This window comes from Gorilla gorilla, chromosome 1 (genome assembly GCF_029281585.2).
Source record: "Gorilla gorilla gorilla isolate KB3781 chromosome 1, NHGRI_mGorGor1-v2.1_pri, whole genome shotgun sequence".
In the NCBI taxonomy this organism is placed as follows: domain Eukaryota; kingdom Metazoa; phylum Chordata; class Mammalia; order Primates; family Hominidae; genus Gorilla; species Gorilla gorilla.
This window is the reverse complement of record NC_073224.2, coordinates 184,929,481-184,937,166: the sequence shown is the minus strand read 5'-3', so window position 1 is coordinate 184,937,166 and position 7,686 is coordinate 184,929,481.

The window sequence follows — 7,686 nt, the reverse complement described above, 5'->3', positions numbered from 1 at the left end:
CAGCCACATGGAACTATAAGTCCAATTAAACCTATTTTTCTTCCTAGTCTCAGGTATGTCTTTATCAGCAGCATAAAAATGGCCTAATCCAGTAAATTGGTACTGAGAGTGGGGTGTTGCTTAAAAGATACCTGAAAATGTGGAAGTGACTTTGAAATTGGGTAACAGGCAGACTTTGGAACAGTTTGGAGGGCTCAGAAGAAGACAGGAAAATGTGACAAAGTTTGGAACTTGCTAGAGACTTGCTGAATGGCTTTGACAAAAATACTCATAGTGATATGAACAATAAGGTCCAAGCTGAGGTGGTCTCAGAGTGGGCAGATGAGGAACTTGTTGGGAACTGGAGCAAAGGTGACTCCTGTTATGTTTTAGCAAACAGACTGGCAACATTTTGCCCCTGCCCTCGAGATTTGTGGAACTTTGAACTTGAGAGAGACGATTTAGGGTATCTGGTGGAAGAAATTTCTAAGCAGCAAAGCATTCAAGAGGTGACTTGGGTACTGTTAAAAACATTCTGTTTTAAATGGGAAGCAGAGCACAAAAGTTCAGAAAATTTGCAGCCTAATATTGCAGTAGAAAAGAAAAACCCATTTTTTGAGGAGAAATTCAAGCCAGCTGCAGAAATTTGCCTAAGTAGCAAGGAGCCTAGTGTTAATCCTCAAAACCATGGAGAAAATGTCTCCAGGCCATGTCAGGGACCTTCACAACAGCTCCTCCCATCACAGGCCTAGAGCCCCAGGAGGAAAAAGTGGTTTTGTGGGCCAGGCCCAGGGTTCCTGTGCTGTGTGCAGCCCAGGGACTTGGTGCTCTGTGTCCCAGCTGCTCCAGGCATGGCTGAAAGGGGTCAACATACAGCTTGGGCTGTGGCTTCAGAGGTGGAAGCCCCAAGACTTGGCAACTTCTATGTGGTGTTGAGCCTGCAGGTGCACAGAAGTCAAGAATTGAGGTTTGGGAACCTCCACCTAGATTTCAGAAGACGTAGGAAATGCTTGGATGTCCAGGCAGAAATTTGCTTCAGGGTGGGGTGCTCATGGAGAACCTCTAGTAGGACAGTGCAGAAGGGAAATGTGGGGTTGCAGCCCCCCAGACAGAGTCCCTACTGGGGCATCGCCTAGTGGAGCTGAGTAGAGGGCCACTGTCCTCCAGACCCCAGAATGGTAGATCCACTGACAACTTGCACTGTTCTCCTGGAAAATCTGCAGACAATCAATGCCAGCCCATGAAAGCTGTTGGTGGGGGGAGGCTGTACCCTGCAAAGTCACAGGGGCAGAGCTGCCCAAGACCCTGGGAACCCACCTCTTGCATCAGCGTGACCTGGATGTGAGACGTGGAGTCAAAGGAGATCATTTTGGAGCTTTAAAATTTGACTGCACCACTGGATTTTGGACTTGCATGGGGCCTGTAGCCCCTTTGTTTTGGCCAATTTCTCCCATTTGGAATGGCTGTATTTACCAAATACCTGTATCCCTATTGTATCTAGAAAGTAACCAGCTTGCTTTCGATTTTCCAGGCTCATAGGTGGAAGGGACTTGCCTTGTCTCAGATGAGACTTTGGACTGTGGACTTTTGGGTCAATGCTGAAATGAGTTAAAACTTTGAAGGACTGTTGGGAAGGCATGATTGGTTTTGAAATGTGAGGACCTGAGATTCGGAGGGGCCAGGGGCAGAATGATGTGGTTTGGCTGTGTTGCCATTCAACTCGCAGCTTGAATTGTGTCTTCCAGAATTCCCACATGTTGTGGGAGGGAGCCAGGGAGAGGTAATTGAATCATGGGGCTGGTCTTTCCCACGCTATTCTCGTGATAGTGAATAAGTCTTATAGGATCTGTTGGGATTATCAGGGGTTTCTGCTTTTGTATCCTTTTTATTTTCTCTTGCTGTTGCCATGTAAGAAGTGCTTTTCGCCTCCTGCCGTGATTCTGAGGCCTCCCCAGCCATGTGGAGCTGTAAGTCCAATTAAACCTCTTTTTCTTCCCAGTCTTGGGTATGTCTTTATCAGCAGCATGAAAACAAACTAATATACCCTCCTCTGCTTAAAACCTGCCCTTAGCTCTCCACCTTCCCGGAGAAAAGCCAGAGTCCCCAGAATGGTTGGCGAGCTCCCCCAGGTCTGCCCCCACACCAGCCTCCAGCCCAGCTCTTCCTTGCAGGCTCCTTCCCATCTCTGGGCTGTTCCAGTCTGGGGCAGCACTTCTCCACTGTGTCCACGGCCCGTCCTCTCAGCTCCTTTCCTCCAGTGTTCTCTTTGCACACTGCCCTGTTTTAAAGTGCCAGGTCTCCCACCCTCTTCTCTTTTCCTTTTCCTCCATGGCACTCATCACCATCTCACACAGTACATGTTTGATTTGTCGTCTGTTCCGCCCTACTAGAGGGAGGGCTGCACAGGGGCAGGGATTCTATGGATCTTGTTCACTGCCATACCCAGCATCTAGAACAGTCCCTGATACATAATAGGTGCTCAGTAATTAACTCAGTCATTAAACATACATGTCAGGCTCCAGCCTGGTGCTAGGGATGCCAAGGATGACCTGACTCAGGCAGGTTCCCTGTTTATACTGAGTTCACGACCCATGGGGAAGACAGATGCACTCTCTGACAGGTTTGCAGGCAGCCCTTTGTATCTGTCACTTTCCATGTAGCTCTTACTGCACATGGGAGGAAATGCTCTCAAGTAGAGAGCTGCAGCCGTGTCTCCCCGACCTCAGGAGGGAGAGCCCTGAGCTCCAACCCTTGCCCTCTGGGGCTATGGGAAACAGCTGGAAAGGGAGTTTAAGTCCACTCTGACCCATAGCTGTGTGATGTGCACAAAATGCTCTCCCTCTCTGCCTCTCAATTTTCTTGTCTATTAAACAGAGATGATAGTCGCAGCTCAGCATGTCCCACAGGGCTGGGGCGAATGAGACAGGAAGGATGAAGATGCTTTATGGACAAAGAGGAGGAGTTCTAAGTGCTCCAAGAGAGGAGCCATGTTTATTTTACAATGTTATGTCTTTTGGGGTTTTTTTGAGGTGGAGTCTCACTCTGTTGCCCAGCTGAAGTGCAGTGGTGCAATCTCAGCTCACTGCAACCTCTGCCTCCCGGGTTCAAGCAATTCCCCTGCCCCAGCCTCCCTAGTAGCTGGGATTACAGGCACCCACCACCACGCCTGGCTAATTTTTGTATTTTAGTAGAGATGGGGTTTCACCATGTTGGCCAGGCTGGTCTCGAACTTCTGACCTCAATTGATCTGTCTGCCTCGGACTCCCAAAATGCTGGGATTACAGGCGTGAGCCACCGCACCCAGCCTATTTTACAATTTTAAACATGATATAACTGTAGAACGCAGACATCAAGACTCTCTTATAATTCCATTTGGGGTCTGTACCTTAAATCTTATGTTGTTTATGCAGAGACAAACATTATATATACAAATGTAACCACTTTATTGAAATGGGATCATAACATGCTGTTTAAAAGTTATTGATGTTGGACATCTTTCCATGTCAATATATAAACCTCCATTTATTTCTTTTTACCAGCTGCCAAATATCCCACCATATGAACAGACTAAAATCTGTCCCTCCATTGATGAATGTTTGGATTGCTGAACCCCTGGAAGAAATTCAATAAGAGCAAACAGAAGTGTAATATATGACACCCTGGCAGATCAAAGTGAGAGTTTTATTAGAGGAGACAGTAAAGCTGGCGGAGCGGGGAGAGCTAAGTGAATCAACATGTTGCAGTCAGAGCCAGGACTCACACCACCCCAAGAGGCAGGAGGCAGCGCAGCCAGAAGGGCACGGAGGAGCCATGGCCACAGCTCCCTGTGGCTCCCAGCAGCAGGACCAGATGCAAACTTCCCACCCAACCACATGTCTGGGCTTCCTATACCCTGTTCAGTCTTTACTGAGTCAGAAGCTGTTTTGAGAGCTGAGCACACCCATTTTACAGCAGAACTTCTTACGGAAAAGCGTGCTGCTGTCCTGGACCCTTTGTCCATCCTGGGCCATTGGGCCAGGTCCAGCCTCATCCTTGAATGGTGGGTGAACATCGCTGGGGTCCTTGCTAGATTATATTAGGGCCTCCACACACTTTAGTTGCTCTCCGTTTGCACAGTGATTTCTATATCATTAGTACCTCTTTGTCCACTTGCCTAATTATTTCCTTAGGATAAATTCCTAAGAAATCAAATAGCTAGGTCAGTATATAGCACATTTGCACAGTTTGCTACTGACTAGAGATATTAAAGGTACAAAAACAGCCAGAATTAGATGTAGAGTCGCAAGGGAGTTTTGTTACTAAGACGTCATTTCTAATCAGGGAGAAAAAATGAGATGGAATAAATGGTATTGGAACAATAGGCTAGCCTTCTGGAGAAAAATAACCTCACTCCTTATACAAAAGTAAATCCCAGTGGAAGCCAAGATATTAAAAAAAGATTTAAAAAAGGAGGACAATTTTTATATGATCTTGATAAGGAGGAGGCCTTTGTAAGCACAGTACAAAATCAAGAAGTCAGAAATAAAAGGCTGATAAGTTTGACTCCATGAAAATTAAAATTTTCTATGGAAAAAATACAATAAAGTCAAAAATCAATCAACAAACTGGAAAATAGATTTGCAACATACATAAGAGACAGCAGGCTGATTTTGGTATTATATATAAAAAGCTATTACAAATCATCAAACAAAAGATCCACAGCCAAAATGAAAAAATGAAGAGACAGTTCAAAGACAAACAAATGTAGATAATTGTTTAACTTAAGGAAAGGTCAAAATATTTGGCAACTCTGTGTTGGCCTGGGTGTGACCATGAGTGGTAGTTGCCAGTGGTATTCACAAATATACCCTTTCTCCTCCTTCTGGGCACTTGGTGTGATTGCAGTTTCCTACATTTGACCTTAGGTGTGGTCATGTGTCTCCCTTAGGAGAAGGAAATGTGAACGGAAGTGTTGTGGGTCACTTTTGCGTGGAAGCTGCATGGAGTCACCTCTTTGCTTTCCGTCAGCCTCAGTGTTCAGCAATGTTCTGAATGATGGTTGCTTTATCAGTCTGGTTCTGGGGTGAGGGTAATGAAGTAGTGAAGCAAAGTCCTTGATGGACATGTGAGGTGAGACAGAAATAAACCTTTGACATTTCAAGCCCCTGAGATTTGGGGCATGCGTGTACTGGAAGCAGAACCTAGCCTATTCTGATGGATTCCTCCAGCACTGCTCGTGGGAAGACATCATCAATATAGAGCATTCATGTGCCCTTTATCTCGAAATTCCACTTCCAGGAATTTATGAAACAGATACTCTCACATGTGCAAACAGCTATGGATAAGGACAGACATGGCAACTTGGATTGCAATAGCAAAAGACAGAAACAACCAACGGAAACACCAACCAATAGGAAATTGGCTAAAGACATTGTGAAACGTACATAGAATGAAATAATCTGCAACCAGAAAAATAAGGCAGTAGATGTAGGTGTACCAGTGTAGTTTTTATTCCGAGATTAGGGCTAGGTTAAGACGTCAGATTAAGTTGTCCCTCTCCACCCCACCAATATAAATAAAAAGTTAAAAGTAAATCATAAACTATTTTTACAATTTTAAAAAGTGGGTTAAAGAGCCCATCCAAGTAGTTTTATAAAAGTAGACTATCTCCGAAAAGATACCCAATAAATAGGTATATTACTTTCCTGGGGCTGTTATAACAAGTTTCTACAAATTTGCTGGCTTCAAATAACAAAAACGTATTCTCTTGCAGTTATGGAAGCCAGAAGTATGGAATGAAGGGTTGCAGGGTGGTGCCCTCTCCAAAAGCTCTAGGGGAGGAACATTCCTTGCTTCTTCCAGCTCCTGGGGGCTCCTGGCATTCCTTGGCTTATGTCGGCACAGCTCTAATCGGCGCCTCCATTGTTACATAGGTGTTTCTGTGTCTCAAGTATCTCTCCCCTTTCTCTTCTGATATCAGTCATTGGATTTAGGGACCATCCTAAACCCAGGATAATCTCCTCATGAGATCCTTAGGTCAATTACATCTGCAAAGATCTCATTTCCAAATAAGGTCACATTCAAAAGTACCAGGGGTTAGTCTTAGACTTATCTTTTTGGGGGACACCATTCAACCCACTACCGTGGGTAACAGTGGTTTTCCCTCAGAAGGTGGTGGTTCAGGAGTGGGAGGAAGATGAACTTTTCACTGTATGTTCTTTCAAACTATTCACGTTTAAAAAAAACATTTTCATGTAAATTTAAAAAAATTGAACAACCACACAAAAAGATGCCTCCTCCCTTGCAAAAAAGAGTATGCCCATTCGAAATGTTGAAATGTACACTCACAGCAATGGTGGCTGCAGACTCCAAGTTTCTGAGGTTGGAGAAGGTAGCCAGGGAGCATAAAAGTGAGTTCTATCTACTCATTCAGTCTATGAGGGGAAGGCAATGGCTAGAAAAGCATTTTGAGGGACAGTAAAAGTGGCATTTTTAGAGGGAGGAAGCCTTGAGGATGCTTGTGGGGTGAAGGGAAAGAATAACACAGGAAGAGGGATTTAGGGATAAGAGGAGGAGAGGAGATAGTGGAGGTAGGTGATCCCTGCGGAGGCCAGATTGGGGCAGGGGAGTGTCAGCTGAGTACAAGAGGATGGTCCCCTCTGCCCTGAAGGAGGAAGGCAGGAGGGGAAAAGGATGGGTGTTGACCCAGAAAGCACTTGTGGTGGAGGGGAGGCCCCAGAAGACGCTTCTGACTTACCCTGATTGCTGGTACCTCTCAGGGGAGCTGGCTGGTTATTTGCTGGCCAGGGTGTGGGGGAACCCATTTGAGAAGAGGGAGAAGGTGACACAATTCCTTTGGGCAACTTATGGGAGGGGTAATTGGTGAGGGATGAAAGCCCTGCCAAGTGGCAGGAGGCCCAGCTGGGGCTGCCCCTCATAAGAGTGCAGTGGAGGATATGGGATGAGAAGTGACTGCCCCTCTGGTTCCATCTGTCGCAGAGCCCAGGGTGCTTCCTTCCTCCCCCACCTCCCTCAGAACACACCCACTGCATGCTGGACAGCAGCCCCCTTCCTGGGCCTGGGGACATCCATGTCCCTCTGTGCACAGGCTTCATCATTCTCTGGGTGCACTGTAACAACCCCTGGTAGGTGAGAGGCCAAGGTCCCAAAGGGGAGCAGCAGGGAAAGTTAGCTCCCATCTATTCTTGCTCCAGGGGAGGCCTTTGATGAGGAAGCTGCCAAAAGCACATTGCAAATACAATTCCAATTACAGGCAACAGGAAGGAGAACCACCTCTGTCAGCAAGCCATGAGCTCCTACTCTGTGCTGCGATGGCGGGCTCGATGGGGATAGCTCTGACCTTACCTCGTGGAGTCACTGTCAACCCACTGGTTGCACTGTCTTTGTGCACTGGCTCTCTGGAGTGAGGTCTTTGCAAACAAAGTGGAAAGAGCATCAACTTTGGACTCCAGCACCTAGATTCAGAGCAGGCCATTTCACTCGGAATCTGCTGTGCATCTGCAAGGGAGGATCATAAATTCGCCTTTGTTTCTTCCCAGTATCGACAGCCCTTCCAGAAAGAGCAAGCCTCATGTCATGCCACATGTACAATCTGAGGCCAGGAGCTCTCTTTCCCCTTTTCATCCTCCTGCCTGGTACACAATAGGTGTTTACTGGATGCTTGTCCAGTTGATTTCTTGAACATGGTGTGTAAAAGGAATCTTTGCA